The sequence below is a fragment of the Somniosus microcephalus genome, chromosome 24, assembly GCF_052327205.1.
Source record: "Somniosus microcephalus isolate GS21.2 chromosome 24, FLI_Smic_1.0, whole genome shotgun sequence".
NCBI classification, from domain to species: Eukaryota; Metazoa; Chordata; class Chondrichthyes; order Squaliformes; family Somniosidae; genus Somniosus; species Somniosus microcephalus.
In genome coordinates this window covers 5,837,669-5,860,159 of record NC_141010.1, presented here as the reverse complement: position 1 = coordinate 5,860,159, position 22,491 = coordinate 5,837,669, and the positions used below count along the sequence as shown (strand labels likewise).

Here is a 22,491-nt window from a genome sequence, read left to right as displayed (position 1 = left end):
GGCAGTCACTCTCGCCTCACCTCTGGAATTCAGCTCCTTTGTCCATGTTTGGACCAAGGCTGTAATGAGGTCGGGAGCCAAGTGGTCTTGGCAGAACCCAAACTGGGCATCAGTGAGCAGGTTATTGGTAAGTGCCGCTTGATAGCACTGTCGATGACACCTTCCATCATTTTGCTGATGATTGAGAGTAGACTGATGTAGCAGTAATTGGCCGGGTTGGATTTGTCCTTTTTGTGGACAGGACACACCTGGGCAGTTTTCCACATTGTCAGATAGATGCCACTGTTGTAGCTGTACTGGAACAGCTTGGCTAGAGGTGCGGCTAGTTCTGGAGCACAAGTCTTCAGCCCGATAGCCGGGATGTTGTCGGGGCCCATAGCCTTTGCTGTACCCAGTGCGCTCAGCTGTTTCTTGATATCATGTAGAGTAAATCGAATTGGCTGAAGACTGGCTTCTGTGATGGTGGGGACCTCAGGAGTAGGCCGATATGAATCATCCACTCGGTACTTCTGGCTGAAGATGGTTGAAAACGCTTCAGCCTTGTCTTTTGCACTCACGTGCTGGGCTCCACCATCATTGAGGATAGGGATATTCATGGAGCCTCCTCCTCCCGTTAGTTGTTTAATGGTCCACCACCATTCACGACTGGATGTGGCAGGACTGCAGAGCTTTGATCTGATCCGTTGATTGTGGGATCGCTTAGCCCTGTCTATAGCATGCTGCTTCCGCTTTTTAGCTTGCATGTAGTCCTGTTTTGTAGCTTCCCCAGGTTGGCACCTCATTTTTAGGTACGCCTGGTGCTGCTCCTGGCATGCTCTTCTACACTCCTTATTGAACCAGGGTTGGTCCCCTGGCTTGATGGTAGAGTGAGGGATATGCCGGGCCATGAGGTTACAGATTGTGGTGGAATACAATTCTGCTGCTGCTGATGGCCTCATGGATGCCCAGTTTTGATCTGTTCTGAATCCATCCCATTTAGCACGGCGGTAGTGCCACACAACACGTTGGAGGGTGTCCTCAGTGTGAAGATGGGACTTCGTCTCCACAATGACTGTGCGGTGGTCGCTGCTACCAATACTGTCATGGACAGATGTATCTGCGACAAGTAGATTGGTGAGGACGAGGTCAAGTAAGTTTTTCCCTAGTGTTGGCTCTAGATCACCCCATAATCTTCTATACTCCAGGAAATGCAAGCCTAGTCTGTGCAAACCTGTCCTCATAATTTAACCTTTTCGGCCCCGGTATCATTCTGGTGAATCTGCGCTGCTCCCCCTCCGAGGCCAGTATATCCTTCCTGAGGTGCGGGGCCCGGAACTGAACCCAGTTACTCCAGAGGGGGTCTGACCAGAGTTTTGTACAACAGTAACATAGTTTCCACCCCCTTTGTATTCCAGCTCCCTTTGCGATAAAGGCTAACATTCAACGCGCTCATAAGCTAATTTGTGCAAACGATAATATGCGATAGAATCCCAGGGGAGTGGACAGGAGAAAGAAAGGTTAAAAGTTCATCGAAGTTTTGAAACGAGCAGTCAGGTTTAACTCTGCTGGAAGCATTTAAGGAGCAGCCAGGGCACCACCTGGTGGAGGCTCCTGCCAACTGCACCCGCTCGGCTCTCGATGCAGAAGCTTTTGGTATCACGGTGCCGGTGCTTTCTATTATTGAGCCAAAAGTCCCGTTCACCCATCACCCCACTGTGCTCGCTGACCTACATTGTCCGGCAATGCCTCGATTTTAAAATTCTCATCCTTGTTTTGAAATCCTTCCATGGCCTCGCCCCTCCCTATCTCTGTAACCTCCTCCAACCCTCTGAGATCTCTGCACTCCTCCAATTCTGGCCTCTTGAGCATCCCCGATTTTCATCGCTCCACCATTGGCGGCCGGTCCTTCAGTTGTCTGAGCCCCGAGCTCTGGAATTCCCTCCCTAAACCTCTCCGCCTCTCTCTCCTCCTTAAGACGCTCCTTAAAACCTCCCTCTTTGGCCAAGCTTTTGGTCACCTGACCTAATATCTCCTTGTGTGGCTTGGTGTCAAATTTTGTTTGATAATCGCTCCTGTGAAGCACCTTGGGACGGTTTACGACATTAAAGGCGCTATATAAATGCAAGTTGTTCTGTAGTGTAGTGGTTATGTTGCTGGACTGGTAATCCAGAGAATGTGAGTTCAGAATCCCACCCTGGCAGGTTTCAAAATTTGAATTCAGTTGAGGAAAATCCGGAAATAAAATGTTTAGATCAGTAAAGATCGGATTGTCATAAAAACCTAATGGGTTCACTAATGTCCTTTAGGGAAGGAAACCCGCCGTCCTTACCCGGTCTGGGCCTAGCTGTGACTCCAATCCCACACCTGGGTTTAACTTCCCTCTGAAGTAGCCCAGCAAGCCACTCAGTTACCTTCCAGGGGAATGGCAATAAATGCTGGTCTGTCCAGCAACACCCACATCCTGAGAATGAATGAGAAACAAAAAAAAGAAATAAACTAGACGCAGCTTGTATTTTCTAAGCCTGTAGGTTGTTGGAGGGAGGTGAGGAGTTCCACAGTTTGGAGCCGCTGGCAAAGAGTTGGAAGCCAAAGTGAGGAGGGATAACAGGCCCCAAGTATAATATAGACTAACGGCCAATGTATATTATAGGGAGCAACAGGTCTCACGTATGTGAGAGAGTATCAGGCCCCATTTATACTACACACAGGAACAAGCCTCATGTATGCCATATAAGCATTCAAGGGGCAGCTCGATAAACACATGAGGGAGAAAGGAATAGACGGTTATGCTGATGAGGTTAGATGAAGAGGGGTGGGAGGAGGCTCGTGTGGAGCAAAAGCACCGGCATGAACCAGATGGGCCAAATGGCCTGTTCCTGTGCTGTTAATTCTATGTAATTCTAAGTACAGAGAGTAACGGGCCTTGTGTATTTTATACTCAGTTTATTTATAAAGGAGTGCAGGTGTCAAGGCTGGGGTCGAAGTCTGCTTGTAATGCACATCAGTTACATCTTATAAAATCTATGAAGTGCCACTCACACAGCTCTGCCGTTCTAAGCTGCTCCCCAATGGGTTTCTCTCGGTATGTGTTACGTGGCAGGATTGGAGAGTTTACCAGGAGTTATCAGCCCAGACACATTATTGGAGAATACCAGATTTCAGAGGACTTGCACAGACACTTCATCCCAGAGTAAATTGCACCAGACTTGTGCTCCACAGAGCTGAGCCAGAATATTACATGTGATGATAAGATCCTTTCCACCTCATCCAGAGCCAATCACGTTCTTTCCCCCTCACTGTTGTAATGTAGGAAACACGGCAGTCAATTTGAGCACAGCAAGCTCCCACAAACAACAATGTGATTGATGCGTCATCAATTACTCAAAAGACTGAGGTTAAGCGAGTAACAACCAGGCTTTTATTAACTAAAGAATGAAGGTCTAGTCTCGAGTGGTCGACCCGTCCAGAATACTAAGGGACTGGGAGGTAGTCACTTATATACCTGGAATAGTGGGAGGAGTCAGCCGAGGCATGTCCAGACCTGTACCTAGTGGAATACACATACACATACAGACAGGTATAACAGTGGTTTACCACAGTGATAATGACCAGATAATTTGTTTTTAGTGATGTTGGTTGAGGGATAAATATTGAGCAGGACACCAGGGATAACTCCCCTGCTCTTCTTCGAAATAGTGCCATGGGATCTTTTACATCCACCTTGAGAGGGCAGACGGGGCCTCAGTTTAATGTCTCATCTGAAAGACGGCGCCTCCGACAGTGCAGTGCTCCCTCAGCACTGCACTGGAGTGTCAGCCTAGATTGGTACTGAAGGCTCTGGAGTGGGATTCGAACCTACGGCCTTCTGACTCGAAGGCGAGAGTGCTACCCACTGAACCACGTCTGACACCTTAACGTAACGTCAAGAGTGAATTCGAGGCATGCAGGTGATCTATGAGTTGCCTGTGGACCAGGGAAAACCATTCATAGCCGTACAGAACAAGGACTGTCGATTCACGCCACACACGCACAGCTGTACTTTATGGCCAGGTGTCTGTTACATGGTACGATATTTACGAGGCACTTTCCTCCTCTTCTCTGTTAATGAGAAACAGCCACTCTTTCCTTCGGGGGAGAGAGGAGTGGGGGAATCCTGGAGACTACAAAGGTGAGGAGGCTGTCAGAAGTGAAGAATGGCAGCTGTCTGATATAACAGGTGCAAGTGCATAATGGCTGTGTGTTCCCAGAGGTGCAGGCAAATAGCCGACACGTTCTGACATAAGCAAGTGCAATTTACAAGGGTATTATTATCACAAACACACAGGTAACTTAAGGACCCTGTTATAAATTAGCGTTAAACGGAGGTGAAAGGTTCTCCCACGAACAAGGAGACAGCAGAGGGTGTGAGGTCGTGAGCCAGGATCTCACTCGCCTCCCCAGCACCTGCTTATAAAGGAGTGAAAAAAGAAAAGAAAGAACTTGCATTTCTATAGCACTTTTCACGATGTCCGAAAGCGCTTTACAGCCAATGAAGTACTTTTTTTTGACGTGTAGTCACTGTTGTAATGTAGGAAACGCGGCAGCCAATTTGTGCACAGCAAGCTCCCACTAACAGCAATGTGATACTGACCAGATAAACTGTTTCTTTATTGTTGTTGATTGAGGGATAAATATTGGCCCAGGACACCAAGGAGAACTCCTTTGCTCCTCTTCGAAATAGTACTGTGGGATTTTTTACATCCACCTGAGAGGGCAGACGGGGCCTCGGTTTAACACCTCATCCAAAAGACAGCAGCTCCAACAATGCTGTGCTCCCTCACTGGAGTGTCAGCCTAGAGATTTTGAGCTCAAGTTTCCTTGGAGTGGGACTTGAACCCACAACCTTCTATCTCAGAGATCAGAGTGCTACCCACTGAGCCACGGCTGACACAGAGGTCAATCACACACCCTATTGATCAAGCAAATGGTGCACAGTTTGACTGCGGGGATCTTAAAGGGAATTTTCTATAAACTGATTTTATTGCTCTTTTAAGGACGGTGGTTTTGGATTATATTATTAGCTGCTTCTCTCTCCGGAAGGCTTAACCCGTGCTGGGGTACAGGTGCCAGGCGCTGTTTTGGTGCCTCAGCAAGTTGCCACTCCTGTGTGTACCCATACGGTGAGTTGGCACACTATCGCGGCCAAGGGTGTGTTTGGAGGATCGAACGATTCAGATACTTCAAAGTTATGGTAGATATGGCCGTGACAGACAGACTGAGACAGTGACAGACAGACGGCAACAGTGACAGACAGCCTGAGACAGTGACAGACAGCCTGAGACAGTGACAGACAGCCTGAGACAGTGACAGACAGCCTGAGACAGTGACAGACAGCCTGAGACAGTGACAGACAGCCTGAGACAGTGACAGACAGCCTGAGACAGTGACAGACAGCCTGAGACAGTGACAGACAGCCTGAGACAGTGACAGACAGACGGCAACAGTGACAGACAGACGGCAACAGTGACAGACAGACGGCAACAATGACAGACAGACTGAGCCAGTGACAGACAGACGGCAACAGTGACAGACAGACGGCAACAATGACAGACAGACTGAGCCAGTGACAGACAGATGGCAACAGTGACAGACAGACGGCGACAGTGACAGACAGACTGAGACAGTGACAGACAGACGGCAACAATGACAGACAGACTGAGCCAGTGACAGACAGACGGCAACAGTGACAGACAGACTGGGACAGTGATAAACAGATTAGGACCGTGACTCCTGAGTTGGGGAATGGATAGTGTCCGAGGAGTGATTGTCACAGTGTTACTCACACATGTTAACTGCGGAATACTCCCTGCAATGATCAGAAAGGAACCTTACAGAGGAAACTGCACCAGTGGCCCAGACTGGTACCCGCCAGCACGCCATCAGGAGACACCAGGGGGGAGAAATTCAGTATCGTCCCATTTGGGGCATAATTATCAGCCGGGCGCAAAGATTAGTGCCTGGTGCTAATTATCACCTCCGACTGCAAACTTGGCTTTTATCGCCCCTGGCGGTGATTGGAGCGCTAAATCAGGCACTACACACCTGTCTTACGGCGCAAAGGCTGAGGAGCAAGGCGCTACCTCAGAGCGCTGGCGAAGCTCATGTGATGTCAGTCAGCAATAGAACACAGACACACTGGCGCCGGCCAGTTCTTAAAGGGGAGGGTTGATCTTGCTCTCCATCCACATCCTGCTCATTGCAGCCTTGAATCTTGGCCTGGAGAGACCTGTACATCAAGTCTGTTGGAAAGAACAATGGAGAGGCCCAGGAAAGAGCTCAGAGTGCAGCCCCCATAGTCTCTTCTAAATCGATGCAAGGAAGATCAAATAAAAAAGAACCTGCAAAGTGCTGCTCAGTATCCAAAACTCCTCAACACAGCTTTGAATATCTCCTGCAGTCTCTCTCTCACACTCAGAATGCATGGTGCAAAAAGTTCGCCGACAAAAAAAGGCAGGAAGCGGTCGCCTTTAAATAGCACTTTTAATATCTTCCCGACTGCAAAACGCTCCCCTCAACCTTTTGTTGCTAGCGGCAGGCGGTAAGACAGGGGGCGCCACTCAATATCTGGTCCGGGGCGTTGCAATCTCAACTGACGTCACGATTTGCTGGCACAGGAGATCGTGGCAGTAGTGTTTAGCACTGCCGCAAAATGTCTAGTTAATTTCGCAAGCGGTGCAAACATCGCCGTGCACGGGCGCTAGTTGCTTTGCGCCCCATTAACGCCCTCTTAAGGCGCTAATGGGAGGCGCAAACCAACCGAATTTTTCCCCCCAGGTGTTCACCGATATTCAAACAGGAATCCACTGCCTACTGGGACATGCAACACCTGTCCAGTCACTGCCTTTAGAATCTGCAGCCACCCCAACACGTTCCCACTGCCAATCCTGACTTCCCTGACTGTGCAAGGGCAAGGGAAATAAAGACATAGAGAGGCCAATAGAATTTGGGTTTGATAATTGGGGCACAGAGTACAAGAGCAAAGGGCAAATGATCAACAGGAATATAAGAACAGGAGGAGGCCATTCAGCCCCTCGAGCCTGTTCTGCCATTCAATGAGATCATGGCTGGTCTGTGACATAACTCCATATACCCACCTTTGCCCCATATCCCTTAATACCTTTGTACAAGGATCAATCTGTAGAAGGCAGTGGTTGGGCCACAGTTCGAGTGCTGTGTGCAGTTTTGAGCTTCCCATTATAGAAAGGACACCGAGAGTGGATAGTGTAGATTCATCTATAGTTATAAAGAGAAACTTGAGCTACCTGGAGCAGAGAAGGCTAAGAGGGGATTTAAACATGTTTTTTTAAATTATGAGGAGTTTTGATAGAGTGACAAGGAGTCATCAAATTAAGGTTATCACTAAGAGAGTGAGGAGGGAGGTTCGGAGAAATGTCTCTACTCAGAGAGTTGTTGGAGCATGGAATGCTTTGTTACAGGAAGTGAATCAAGTAGAGACTATTGCTTCTTTTAAGGGAAGAGTGGAGGAAGATACCGGGCTATTGCGGGGGAGCGGGGCAGTGAGATGCGTTTGGTCTAGCAAAGCGCCAGCACAGACATGAAGGGCCAAATGGCTTCCTTCTGCGCTATCAACATCTACGGTTCCAGAACTTTCCCTATTGTCGGGCCTCCTGCATTTTGATCCTGCTTGAATGGGGCAAAATACATAAAAACTGCACTCTCCCTGCAAGCACACTTGGAAATGTGCCTGACTGGAGCATCTTGAATCTTGCCAGTGGAGGAATAACACCAACAACTTGTATTTATGTAGCATCTTTAACGTAGTAAAACGTCCCAAGGCGCTTCACAGGAGTGTAATCAGACAAAAAATTTGACACCGAGCCACATAAGACGATATTAGGACAGGTGACCAAAAGCTTGGTCAAAGAGGTCGGTTCTAAGGAGCGTCTTAAAGGAGGAGGGAGAGGCGGAGAGGTTTAGGGAGGGAATTCCAGAGCTTAGGACCCAGGCAACAGATTATAATCAGGGATGCTCAAGAGGCCGGAATTGGAGGAGCGCAGAGATCTCAGGGGGCTGTGGGGCTGGAGGAGGTTACAGAGATAGGGATGGGCGAGGCCTTTTAGGGATTTAAAAATGAGGATGAGAATTTTAAAATTGAGGCGTTGTTTAACACTGACCGAAATGGCAATGGAAATAAAGACTTGCACTTATTATAGCACCTTATCCCATCTCTCAGAAACATTTCAGGGTGCAGTGACTATTGTATGTAAGCAAACATGACAGCCATTTTGCACACAGCAAGATCCCCGAGATAGCAATGAGCTATGTGACCAGTTAATCTGTTGTTTGGTTGTGTTTATTGAGGGAGGATGGTTGGACAAGATACACAGAGAACTCCCAAGGCTTCTTCCAACATAGCGATTAACATCCATTAACAGGGGCTCAGTTTAAAATATGGACCCTCTCCTCCAGTACTGCATTGAAGTGTCTGAGGAACAGGGGGAGGCCATTCATTCCCTCGATAATTAGATCCTGGCTGATCTGTACCTCAACTCCAATTACCCACCTTTGCTCCGTATCCCTTGATATCCTCACCCAACAAAAATCTGTCGATCTCAGTCTTGAAAGCTCCAATTGACTCCCAGCATCCACAGCCTTTTGGGGGAGAGAGTTCCAGATTTCCCTTTGTGAGAAGACGTGCTTCCTGACAACACCCCTGAATGACGTATCTCTAACTTTAAGATTATCTCCCCCTTGTTCTGGTCTCCTCCACTGGAGGAAACAGTTTCTCTCTATCCAGCTTGTCAATTCCTTTTAACATTTTAAACACCTCAATTAGATCACTCCTCAATCTTCTGAACTCCAGGGAATACAAGCCTAGTCTAGGCAATCTGTCATCATAACTTAACCCTCTAAACCCCGGTATCATTCTGGTGAATCTGCGCTGCAGCCCTCCATGACCAATATCTACGGCTTAGATTATGCATTTAAATGGGGCTTGAACCCCCAAACTACTGGCCCAGAGATGAGATTGCTATCCACTAAGCCAAACTGCCCAGAAAGTGTTAAAAGATTCTTATTATTTCTCAGCTCCAGACTGCTATGGTTGATGAAACCTCTTTCATTCACCAGTGTTCCACTTGAAATAACATTCAATAAATTAAGGGTCCAATTTGATTCCATGAATAGTTTCACAGTGCGGGGACAAAGGGAACATTGTGCCTGTTGCTGCAGTGAAGGTGGGGTGGAGGGTGGGTGAGGGAATGGGGATAAACTGGTTACAATTCACACAGGAGCTGGCGACAGACAGAAGGGGCTTGCGTGTAACACCCACTGACTGCTCTGACGTTGCAGCCTATCGATCAATTGATGAGCTCGAGCGACTGAGGAGGTGGTTACTGCCCAGACCACCATCCCGGCTAACCTGCAATCTCGCTCGTTCACAGAGAACATCGACTTGTAGGGGATAGATTGTCACCCGGGTGTGAAACTGGCTTTTCGTGTTGTACAAACTGCCCGGTTTTATTTCCACTGATTTCAGTTGCAGCAGCATAATATATATCAGCAAGGGCACTTTCACGCCCAGTGTCGAGTTGGTGCAAAGTCTCTTCAGTAAAGGTATATATTATCTCACAGCCACCCTTCACCAAGTGTGTTGACATTTTTCGCCTCTTCCGGGAGATCACATGGTCTCGGGGTGGGGTGGGGTGGGGAGTCTATATATTGTCACGCACGAGGCATCGCAGTTGTATGGGACAGGCTGGATGGACCTCAGGGTCTTTTCCTGTCCGTCATTGATCTCTGCGCTCCTCCAATTTTGGCCTCTTGCGCATCCCCAATATTCTTCGTCCCACATATTGGCGGCCGTGCCTTCAGCTGCCTGGGCCCCGAGCTCTGGAATTTTTTCCCTAAACCTCTCTGCCTCTCTTTCCTCCTTTTAAGATGCTCCTTAAAACCTACCTCTTTGACCAAGCTTTTGGCCACCTGTCCTAATATCTCCTTATGTGGCTCGGTGTCAAATTCTGTTTGATAATCGCTCCTGTGAAGCGCCGTGGGACGTTTTACTATGTTAAAGGCGCTATATAAATACAAGTTGTTGTATTTCCGGATGTCCTACTCCCACTGTTTATTTTAAAGTAATATTCCAGGTTTACTTTTTTCCATCTAATTCGCTATCTTATATTCCGTTATAAGATCATCTCTCAGGCGCCTCTTTCCCAGTCTGAGAGTATCACGACTCTTTCCTCATATCTGAGACCCTAACACTGGAATCGGCCTCTCTTGTGTCTCATGTTTGTAGTCTAACTGAAACTAGGTTGCAGTTATGCAACCACTTCTGCATCTCTCCGAGGCAGCTTTGAACACAGATGGTGCAAAAGTACCAGCGTAACCGCAGGGAAATATGGAGCGTACTAAAGCTGGAGCTATACTGCGCACAGTGTGAACACAAACTGATGTTGTGACAGCCTCACTCTAGGTATTCACACCAAGTGCAGTATAACTCCAACTTTGAACGGTCTCTCCTGGACTACAGTTCTAATGTAAGTAAAGAGCCAACAGAGCTCCATGTTTAAGACGACAGGGAGGTGCGGAGCCAGCAGAATAGCTACTGCGTGCAAGTGGTCTCTGCAGAAGAAAATAAGAGTCAGGATTCAAGTGTAAACCAGCCCAGAACGTAACGCGACAGAACCTTGATGATGCACGAGAGTAAGTTTGCAGCAAGCAGTGTTGACAGGAAAACACTTCTTAAAGGGGCCCAGCATACCTGGTCCATTCCTGATTGGATAATAGAGCAAATCCACCCAAGGTGAGAGTAGAAGATTAAGGGGTGATTTAATCAAAGTTTTCAAGATATTAAGGAGAACATATAGGGTAGATAGAGAGAAACTATTTCCGCTGGTTGGGGAGTCTAAGACTAGGGGGCATAGTCTAAAAATTAGAGCCAGACCTTTCAAGAGTGAAATTTGGAAACACTTCTACACACAAAGGGTGGTAGAAGTTTGGAACTCTCTTCCGCAAACAGCAATTGATGCTAGAGATTGATAGATTTTTGTTAACCAAAGGGATTAAGGGATATGGTCCAAGTGTGGGTATATGGAATTAGGTCGCAGATCAGCCTTGATCTCATTGAATGGCGGAGCAGGCTCGAGGGGTAAATGGACTCCTCCTGTTCCTGTGTGCTTTGCACTCTTGGCTTGTAAGTGCTTCTGCTTACATGCCCATAGGTGGCAGCAGCGTTCCATTTATTTCCTGGTTTCACTGTGGTCTCTGAGGGAGCTTGATAATTGGCTCTTTCGGAAATATGGATCAAAGAAACTATGGGGTTGGTGGAGGGGGGCGGCAATTGAGTATTGTGGCAGTTCTAAGCCCTTTTACCTCAATGTTCTCCTTTTCCTCTCATGAGGCACTGACGCCTTTGAGTCAGAAGGTTGTGGGTTCAAGCCCCCGCTCCAGAGACTTGAGCACATAATCCAGGCCGACACTCCCAGTGCAGAATTGAGGGAGTGCTGCACTGTCGGAGGGGCAGTACTGAGGGAGCGCTGCACTGTCGGAGGGGCAGTACTGAGGGAGTGCTGCACTGTCGGAGGGGCAGTACTGAGGGAGCGCTGCACTGTCGGAGGGGCAGTACTGAGGGAGCGTCGCACTGTCGGAGGGGCAGTACTGAGGGAGCGCCGCACTGTCGGAGGGGCAGTACTGAGGGAGCGCCGCACTGTCGGAGGGGCAGTATTGAGGGAGTGCCGCACTGTCGGAGGGGCAGTACTGAGGGAACGCCGCACTGTCGGAGGGGCAGTACTGAAGGAGCGCCGCACTGTTGGAGCATCAGTACTGACGGAGCGCCGCACTGTCGGAGGGGCAGTACTGAGGGAGCGTCGCACTGTCAGAGGGGCGGTACTGAGGGAACGCCACACTGTTGGAGGATCAGTACTGAGGGAGCGCTGCGCTGTCGGAGGGGCAGTACTGAGGGAGCGCTGCACTGTCAGAGGATCAGTACTGAGGGAGCGCTGCACTGTCAGATGTGCCGTTTTTCGGATGAGACTTTAAACTGCCCTTTCGGGTGGATGTATAAGATCCCTTGGCACTATTTCAAAGAAGAGCAGGCGAGTTCTCCCCAGTGCTCTGGGCCAATATTTATCCATCAAGCAACATCACTAAAAACAGATTATCTGGTCATTATCACATTGCTGTTTGTGGGAGCTTGCTGTGCGCAAATTGGCTGCCGCGTTTCCTACATTACAACAGTGACTCCACTTCAAAAAGTACTTCATTGGCTGTGAAGCGCTTTGGGACGTCCTGAGGTCGTGAAAGGCGCTGTAGAAAGGCAAGTTCTTTCTTTTTCTTCCTTGGATACAGTTCCCCTCGTTCCCTCTGCTAGCTTAGCCTGGGGAGCCATTCTTCATGTTGGCCAGCTGTTGGACCATAGGGGGCATCAGAGGCCGGTACTGCCCTCACACACCTGCACTTCCCAGGAAGGAGCACTGAACACTGTGTATTAAAAGCATGCCCTCGTGACCAGCTACCAAAGGCGGAAATAAATGGTTCATAAAGCAACAGCGATTCAGCAAATGTAATATTTGAACAATATTCAGCAATGCCAACTTTTAGATCAATTAGGCAAAAAACGGTCATTAGTAGTGACACAGCAGATCGGGAGACGTGGTCACAAAGTAAGGGTTGCCAACTCTCCAGTATTGCCTTGGAACCTCCAGGAATTGAAAATTAATCTCCGGGACACGGCTGGGAGCAAAAAGCCAGGAGAAAATTTATAGGTGCGTTAAAAAAAATTGTATTTTTTTTTTCTGTGAAAACTTTCATTTATTAGTTACAAAAAATATCGGAGATGGGAAACGAGGCAGTCAAGAATCATCCAATCGGGTAACGAAGAGCCTATTCGCTTTCCGATTGGCCGTGGGGAGGAGGATGGGCGTGTCGGGCAGCCAATGGCGGGAGTGTGGGGGTCGGGCGGTCATTTGAAGGAACCTCCAGGAGTCTGTCCAAGCAGGGTTGGGAACCCTTCCAGCCTGGGGGAGGTTTGACCTCTTGGATTCACAGCCAAGGTTCAGTCCACAGTCTGTCAAAGGCCTCGATCTGGAGAGTAATGGAGAAATATTTTACCAAACCATCTCGAACTCGTGGAAGAAAGTCAAAAGGACACAATCCCCCCCGTTTACTTACTTTTTAAACAGAACAGAGGCAGCTGACCCCAATCCTGTGCTCATCTGACGTCCCCACCATGTGCACTCCCAGCAGGGGTCGCTGGGGTGGGAAACACCCATCGATTTCTGCCCCCTCTAGCCCATGGGGGTGCTGAGGCCAATTTTGCTCCTCTAGTGTCACCCCAGCTAACACATAGAATCGTAGGATCATGCTGCACAGAAGGAGGCCATTCAGCCCATCATGCCTGTGCCGGCAATTAGTCCCACTCCCCCTGCTCTTTCCCCGTAGCCCTGCAAATTTTTCCCTTTCAAGTATTTATCCAATTCACTTTTGAAAGTTACTATTGAATCTGCTTCCACCGCCCTTTCAGGCAGCGCATTCCAGATCACAACAACTCGCTGCGTAAAAAACTTTTTCCTCATTTCCCCCTCTGGTTCTTTTGCCAATCACTTTAAATCTGTGTCCTCTGGTTACCGATCCTTCTGCCACTGGAAAGAGTTTCTCCTTATTTACTCTTATTAAAACCCTTCATGATTTTGAACACCCCAATCAAATCTTCTTAACCTGCTCTGCTCTAAGGAGAACAATCCCAGCTTCTCCAGTCTCTCCACATAACTGAAGTCCCTCATCCCGGGTACCATTCTGGCAGCAACTGGGAATAGAAACTCAGACCATCTGGTCTCAATTGCTCGTCATACACCAATCAGAGCCTTATTTAGAGACACTGATTGAACAACAACAACTTGCATTTATATAGCGCCTTTAACGTAGTAAAATGTCCCAAGGCGCTTCACAGGAGCGATTATCAAACAGAATTTGACATCGAGCCACATGAGATATTAGGACAAGTCAAAGAGGTAGTTTTTAAGGCGTGTCATAAAGGAGGCGAGAGAGGTGGAGAGGTTTAGGGAGCTGAAGGCACACATTGGCTCCCGGTCCACCAACGCCTTGATTTTAAAATTCTCATCCTTGCTTTCAAATCTCTCAATGGCCACACCCCCTCCCTATCTCCGTAATCTCCAATGGGGTTCTGTAAGATCAACGATCCTCTGAGATCTCCTCCAATTCTGGCCTCTTGCGCATCCCCAATTTTAATCGTAGCACTATTGGCGGCCGTGCCTTCAGCTGCCGAGGCTCTAAGCTCTGGAATTCCCTCCCTAAACCTCTCCGCCTCTCTCCTCCATTAAGATGCTCCTTTTTTTTGACTTATAAAACTCCTGTGCAGCGCCTTGGGACGTTCTACTACGTTAAAGGCGCTATATAAATAAAAGTTGTTGTTGTTCTTAAAACCTACCTCTTTGACCAAGCTTTTGGTCAGTCTCAGGATAAGGAGTCGCCCTTTTAGGACTGAGATGAGGAGACATTTCTTCACTCAAAGGGCTGTGAGTCTTTCGAAGAGGGCTGTGGATGCTCAGTCGTTGAGTATATTCAAGACAGAAATCGATAGATTTTTGGATATTAAGGGAATCAAGGGATATGGGGATCGGGCGGGAAGGTGGAGTTGAGGTGCAAGTTCAGCCATGATCACATTGAATGGCGGAGCAGGCTCGAGGGGTCGAATGGCCGGCTCCTGCTCCTAATTCTTATGTTTTTATGTTCACCTGTCCTAGTATCTCCTTATGTGGCTCAGTGTCAAATTTTGTTTGATAATCACTCCTGTGAAGCGCCTTGGGATGTTTTGTTACTACATTAAAGGTGCTATATTAATGCAATTTGTTGTTGTTGGCAGTGGGATTAGTTTTGGCTTGTTCTAGCAAAGAGCCAGCACAGACACAATGGGCCAAATGGCCTCCTCGGGAGCTGTAATGGGGTTCGATAAGGTCAACAACCAACAGAACACAAGGTGCGGAGGTGAACAGAGCACTATCGCTCTCTCACTCGCCACATGTAAAGGTCAGCTGACAAGAATGAGATATTTTGCATTATTCTTACACTGAAGGCCAGAAAGTAACAGGGAATGTTTCCATTTTTCTAATTAATAATTGTGATTTATTTATTGCCCCAGACGGGAGTTTTATGAGTTCCTCGGTTATTACAGGAGTCAGAGGTCGTCCATTACGGTTATTTTATTTTTCAGTCAGCTCTGCACTGTATTTATCTTTCCTGACTGGCCTGTTACTTCATGTATGACAGTGGAGTCTGTGTTTGTCTGTGTGTGTGTGTGCATATGTCTGTGTCTGTGTGTATATGTCTGTGTATGTGTGTCTGTGTGTACACTGAACATGTACAGCAGGCACCTCAAAGCAGTGGAGAAGTACCACCAACGCTGCCTCCGCAAGATCCTGCAAATCCATTGGCAGGATAGGCGCACCAATGTCAGTGTTCTCGCTCAGGCCAACATCCCCAGCATCGAAGCTTTGACCACATTCAATCAGCTCCAATGGACGGGTCACATCGTCCGCATGCCCGATACGAGACTCCTAAAACAAGCGCTCTACTCGGAGCTCCGGCACGGCAAGAGAGCCCCAGGTGGGCAGAGGAAACGCTTCAAGGACACCCTCAAAGCCTCCTTGAAAAAGTGCAACATCCCCACTGACACCTGGGAATCCCTGGCCTAAGACCGCATAAAGTGGAGAAGAAGCATCCGAGAAGGCGCCGAACACCTCGAGTCTCTTCGCTGGGAGCAAGCGGAAGCCAAGTGCAAGGAGCGCACGTCAACCCAAGCACCCCAGCCACCCGCCCATTCAATCACCGTCTGCCCCACCTGTGATAGAGACTGTAGGTCCCACATTGGACTCATCAGTCACCTGAGAACTCATTTTTAATGTGGAAGCAAGTCATCCTCGGTTCCGAGGGACTGCCTAAGAAAAAGTATCTGTGTGTGTGTGTACGTCTGTCTGTGACTGTGTCCGTGTTCCCCCGCCCGGCCAGTTAATGGCCGAGAGATTTACAGCAACTCTTAAATGCTGCACTGTCGGAGGTGCCGTCTTTCGGATGAGATGTTAAACCGAGATCCCGTCTGCTCTCTCAGGTAAACGTAAAAGATCCCATGGCACTATTTCGAAGCAGAGCAGGGGAGTTCTCCCCAATGTCCTGGGGCCAATATTGATCCTTCAACCAACATCACCAAAACAGATTATCTGGTCATTTATTTCATTGCTATTTGTGGAATCTTGCAGTGCGCAAATTGGCTGCAACATTTCCTACATTACAACAGTGACCTCAATTAAAAAGTGCTTAATTGGCTGTAAAGCATTTTGGGATGTCCTGAAGTTGTGAAAGGTGCTACAAAAACATATGTCTTTCTGCTAGTATTTGTGTAGCGCTAGGAAGCCGGCACGGACACGATGGGCCAAAATGGCCTCCTTCCGTGCTGGAAATTTCTATGATTCTATGAAGCATTATTCTTGATTGGGAAGGGGGGAATTGCTCAGGTAGGTGCATTCTGAAACACTCTTGTGCACCACTTGGACACTCCCCACTACCCAGTCTCACCTGAGACTTGATAGGAACATAATAACAGGAGGAGGCCATTTAGCCCCGCAAGCCTGTCCCGCAATTCAATTAGATCATGGCTGATCTGTATCTTGACTCCATTTTCCCTGCCTCGGTTCTGTATCCCTTAATACCCTTGCCAAAAAAAAATCTATCAATCTCAGTTTTGAAATTTTCAGTTGACCTCCAGCCTGATCAGCTTTTTGGGGGAGAGAGTTCCAGATTTCCACTGCCCTTTGTGTGAAGAAGTGCTTCCCGACATCACCCCTGAATGGCCTGGCTCTAATTATAAGGTTCTGCCCCCTTGTTCTGAACTTCGCCCACCAAAGGAAATAGTTTCTCTCTCTACCCAATCAAATCCTTTAATCATCTTAAACACCTCAATCAGATCACCCCTTAAACCTTCTATACTCGAGGGGAATACAAGCCCAGTCTGTGCAACCTGGCCTCATAATTTAACCCTTAGAGCCTCCGTATCATTCTGGTGAATCTGCTCTGCACCCCCTCCAAGGCCAGTATATCCTTCCTGAGGTGCGGTGCCCAGAACTGAATGCCGTTACTCCAGATGGGATCTAACCAGAGCTTTATATAACTGTAACATAACTTCCACCCCTTTGTATGCCAGCTCCCTTGAGATAAAGGCCATTCCATTAGCCTTTTTAATAATTTTTCAACCATTCCACTAGCTTTTACTGATTTCTGTACATAGACTCCTAAATCTCTCTGCTCCTCACCATTTAGAAAATATTTTTGATCTATCTTTCATCGATCCAAAGTGGATGACCTTACACTTCCCCACAATGAACTCGATCTGCCACTCACTTAATCTATCAATGTCCCTTTGCAACCTTTTGCTCCAGGCTGCAGAGTTTTCTGTGCCACCTAACTTAGTGTCGTCAGCAAACTTGGATACACAACTCTCTATTCCTTCGGCTAACCCGTGCTGTACCTGCCCTGGGAGTGTTCAATGGAACAGTGTAGAGGGAGCTTTACTCTGTATCTAAACCGTGCTGTACCTGCCCTGGAAGCGTGTGATGAGACAGTGTAGAGGGACCTTTACTCAGTATCTAACCCATGCTGTACCTGCCCTGGAAACGTGTGATGAGACAGTGTAGAGGGACCTTTACTCAGTATCTAACCCATGCTGTACCTGCCCTGGAAGCGTGTGATGAGACAGTGTAGAGGGAGCTTTACTCAGTATCTAACCCGTGCTGTACCTGCCCTGGGAGTCTTTGATGGGACAGTGTAGAGGGAGCTTTACTCGGTATCTAACCTGTGCTGTACCTGCCCTGTGAGTGTTTATGGGACAGTGTAGAGGGAGCTTTACTCTGTATCGAACCCATGTTGTACCTGCCCTGGGAGTGTTTGATGGGACAGTGTAGAGGGAGATTTACTCTGTATCTAACCCATGCTGTAACTGCCCTGGGAGTGTTTGATGGGACAGTGTAGAGCGAGCTTTACTCTGCATCTAACCCGTGCTGTACCTGCCCTGGGAGTCTTTGATGGGACAGTGTAGAGGGAGCTTTACTCGGTATCTAACCTGTGCTGTACCTGCCCTGTGAGTGTTTGATGGGACAGTGTAGAGGGAGCTTTACTCTGTATCTAACCCCATGCTGTACCTGCCCTGGGAGTGTTTGATGGGACAGTGTAGAGGGAGCTTTACTCTGTATCTAACCTGTGCTGTAACCTGCCCTGGAAGCGTGTGATGAGACAGTGTAGAGGGAGCTTTACTCGGTATCTAACCCGTGCTGTACCTGCCCTGAGAGTGTTTGATGGGATAGTGTAGAGGGAACTTTACTCTGTATCTAACCCGTGCTGTACCTGCCCTGGGAGTGTTTGATGAGACAGTGTAGAGGGAGCTTTACTCGGTATCTAACCCGTGCTGTACCTGCCCTGTGAGTGTTTGATGGGACAGTGTAGAGGGAGCTTTACTCTGTATCCAACCCGTGCTGTACCTGCCCTGGGAGTGTTTGGTGGGACAGTGTAGAGGGAGCTTTACTCTGTATCTAACCCGTGCTGTACCTGCCCTGGAAGCGTGTGATGGGACAGTGCAGAGGGAGCTTTACTCTGTATCTAACCCGTGCTGTACCTGCCCTGGGAGTGTTTGATGGGACAGTGTAGAGGGAGCTTTACTCTGTATCTAACCCGTGCTGTACCTGCCCTGGGAGTGTTTGATGCGACAGTGTAGAGGGAGCTTTACTCTGTATCTAACCCGTGCTGTACCTGCCCTAGGAGTGTTTGATGGGACAGTGTAGAGGGAGCTTTACTCTGTATCTAACCTGTGCTGTACCTGCCCTGGGAGTGTTTGATGGGACAGTGTAGAGGGAGCTTTACTCTGTATCTAACCCGTGCTGTACCTGCCCTGGGAGTGTTTGATGGGACAGTGTAGAGGGAGCTTTACTCTCTATCTAACCCGTGCTGTACCTGCCCTGGGAGTGTTTGATGGGACAGTGTAGAGGGAGCTTTACTCTGTATCTAACCCGTGCTGTACCTGCCCTGGGAGTGTTTGATGTGACAGTGTAGAGGGAGCTTTACTCTGTATCTAACCCGTGCTGTACCTGCCCTGGGAGTGTTTGATGGGACAGTGTAGAGGGAGCTTTACTCTGTATCTAACCCGTGCTGTACCTGCCCTGGGAGTGTTTGATGGGACAGTGTAGAGGGAGCTTTACTCTGTATCTAACCCGTGCTGTACCTGCCCTAGGAGTGTTTGATGGGGACAGTGTAGAGGGAGCTTTACTCTGTATTGTGCAAAAACAATTTTAATTTCAATGTTCCTAAACAGTTGCGGTCTAATCTAAAGACGTGTCTGATGTGCTGTAACATTTCACACAGAACGACGGGACTGATTAAAGAAAGAGTCTCGTCAGATGGATTTGAATTTCAGATTGAGAATATTCCCTAGGCGCGAGAACAAAACGGATTTCAGGCCTGAGTCTCTTTAATCAGGCGTTAGTTGTTACGCTGTCTGACCCTGAGGGATGCGGGAATTCTCCGAACAGCAGGGAGTGCCCCCCGGAGCAACCACAAAAACTTAGACAACTGCGAGAGCCAGGGCTGAGCACTTGTGTGTGTCTCTCTCTCCGTATCTGTGTGTGTGGGTTTCTGTGTTTGTATGTGCCTGTGTGTCTGTGGGTCTGTGTTTGTATGTGTGTGTGTGTAGGTCTGTGTGTGTGTCTGCCGTGTTTCCTACATTACAACAGTGACTACATTTTGAAAGTACTTCATTGGGTAAAGCGCTTTAGGACGCCCTGAGGTGGTGAAAGGCGCTATATCCAGGCTTGCAAATGAGGAGTATGGCAGGGTGATCACTGCCCATGGACTCTCTACCCCAGCACAGAGGCAGCACCTTTAGGAGAGGCGTTGAGAATACAAGGAGGCGAACTCAGACAAAGGTACAAGTGAGATGAACACAAGTTGCCGGATGGACTCACAGCCCCTGCGGAGATAACATGGAAACAGCTGCTAGCTTGCCCGCAGCTAATTACTGCCACCGAGAGAATCAGCCCAAACTATGCAAATCGCTTCTCATTACAGGCCGACTGAGTCAATGAAATTTGATGGATTTTTCACAGCCAGTAGAATGAGCCACAATCCGTGCATTAGATGCTGTCAGATCAGAAATGTGGAGATGCCTCACAGCGAGAGAGAGAGAGAGAAAAGGAAAATTACATCTAATATTTGAGCAGAAAGAACCAGAGGGGAGATGAGGAGAAATTATTTTTATGCAGCGAGTTGTTGTGACCTGGAATGCGCTGCCTGAAAGGGCGGTGGAAGCAGATTCAATAGTAACTTTCAAAACGGAATTGGATAAATAATTGAAAAAGAACAATTTGCAGGGCTGTGGGGAAAGAGCAGGGGGGAGTGGGAATAATTGGACAGCTCTTTCAAAGATCCGGCACAAGCGCGATGGACTGAATGGCCTCCTGTGCTGTAAGATTCTATGATTCTAGAAATAGGGTCTAGTGCAAGGTTGTAACTGAGACTCCACTTTAAACCCTCAAACACGTACAGCTTCTCTGTGATTCCAGCCTGTAACTCACACCCGGGTATCTGTTATTTCATATATAAACCCCCCGGGTTTGTGTAGTTAATATATAGAATAACAGATACCCGGGGGTTTATATATGGAATAACGGATACTCGGGAGTGAGTTACAGGCTGGAATCTAATCAAGGGGTTTGGGGGGGTTTATATATCGAATAACAGATACCTGGGAGTGAGTTACAGGCTGGAATCTAATTGAGGGGTTCGGGGGGGGGGGGTTATATATAGAATAACAGATACCCGGGAGTGAGTTACAGGCTGGAATCTAATCAGGGGGTTTATATATAGAATAACAGATACCCGGGGGTTTATATATGGAATAACGGATACCCGGGAGTGAGTTACAGGCTGGAATCTAATCAAGGGGTTTGGGGAGGTTTATATATCGAATAACAGACACCCGGGAGTGAGTTACAGGCTGGAATCTAATCAAGGGGTTCGGGGTAGTTTATATATAGAATAACAGATACCCGGGAGTGAGTTACAGGCTGGAATCTAATCGAGGAGTTCGGGGGGTTTACATATAGAATAACAGATACCCAGGAGTGAGTTACATAAGGGGCTAAAAAGGTTAAATTATGAGGACAGGTTGCATAGACTAGGTTTGTATTCCCTTGAGTATAGAAGATTAAGGGGTGATCTAATCGAGGTGTTTAAGATGATTAAAGGAGTTGATAGGGTAGAGAACTGTTTACTCTGGTGGGGGGCGTCCAGAACAAGGGGGCAGAACCTTAAAATTAGAGCTAGGCCATTCAGGGGTGATGTCAGGAAGCACTTCTTCACACAAAGGGCAGTGGAAATCTGGAACTCTCCCCCCCCCCGAAAAGCTGATGAGTCTGGAGATCAATTGAAAATTTCTAACTGAGATTGTTAGATTTTTGTTGGGCAAGAGTATTGAGGGTTACAGAACCAAGGTGGGTAGATGGGGTTAAGATACAGATCAGCCATGATTGAATTGAATGACGAAACAGGCTTGAGGGACTGAATGCCCTCCTCCTGTTCAATTTTTGTCCCCTTTCCACTGCCTTAAATGGAGTAACTTAAGTGAAAGTGAAGAATTTGGCCGATTTAACACGCCGAGTTATAAATGTGTCACAAGCACTAACATGGCAGTGCGGTGGAGGGGGTGGCAATGAGGGGCCGGGCGGAGAGGGGGGCCGGGGGTGGGGGGCCTGCGAAGGGCGGCTAGGGTAAGGGCGGGGAGGGAAGGGCGAGCAGGGCAAGGAGTGAGGGGTGTCAAGGGGGGGAAAGGCCTTTATTTTTGGCCCAGGCTGTGTTGAAATTCGAGCCCTCAAGGTGAAAGGACAGTACTTCAACCAACTGGCTCCTCTCAAACGCGGCCAGAGGCGGACTGACCTCCCCCGAGGTGCTTTGGGAGGAGACTGGCTGTAAATAAAAATGCTTCTAGACCGTCTTCAGCAAAAAAGAAAAAAAACAGAGCAAAAAAAAAGTACTTCACACATTAAATTGGAAAGCAGTAGAGGGGAACGTGAGCCCTGGCCCTCAGCAGAAAGCACCCGAACACACATTGTTTCAGGGCCTCGGCACAGCCCTCAGGTGTATAAATCACACAGATGTTCCGAGATCACAAAACAGCTCAGAAAATAAGAATCCATAAATGTGTCAGATTGAAATACGCTTTCACGGAATTAGTTTGTGATGAACTTAAATTTGCCTGACAGTTTTTGGAAAGGATCGGGGCAAGGCTGCTGATCAAACACACTGCGCTCAGCCAACCCCCCACTTCCCGTTTAACACTTTTAAAGGTGGGAGGACAATTTGTAAGCTGCGTTGACTGTAAGCCAACAATACCTATCGTATCCCATTGGCATCTTCTGTCCCCACTCCCTGTTAAACGGAACATAAGACGTAGGAGCAGGA

The 22,491-nt window shown here is 48.1% G+C and overlaps 1 long non-coding RNA gene across 1 annotated transcript in view; it reads right to left on the bottom strand.

The window, feature by feature from the left end:
- Window positions 1-12,979: 12,979 nt before the first annotated feature.
- The window catches only part of LOC147100992 (uncharacterized), a 71,981-nt gene continuing 62,469 nt past the window's right edge, over window positions 12,980-22,491 (bottom strand). Inside the window, exon 5 of the long non-coding RNA XR_015073429.1 lies at window positions 12,980-13,062. This is a non-coding gene — a long non-coding RNA (uncharacterized LOC147100992). The remainder of the gene's footprint in view (window positions 13,063-22,491) is intronic.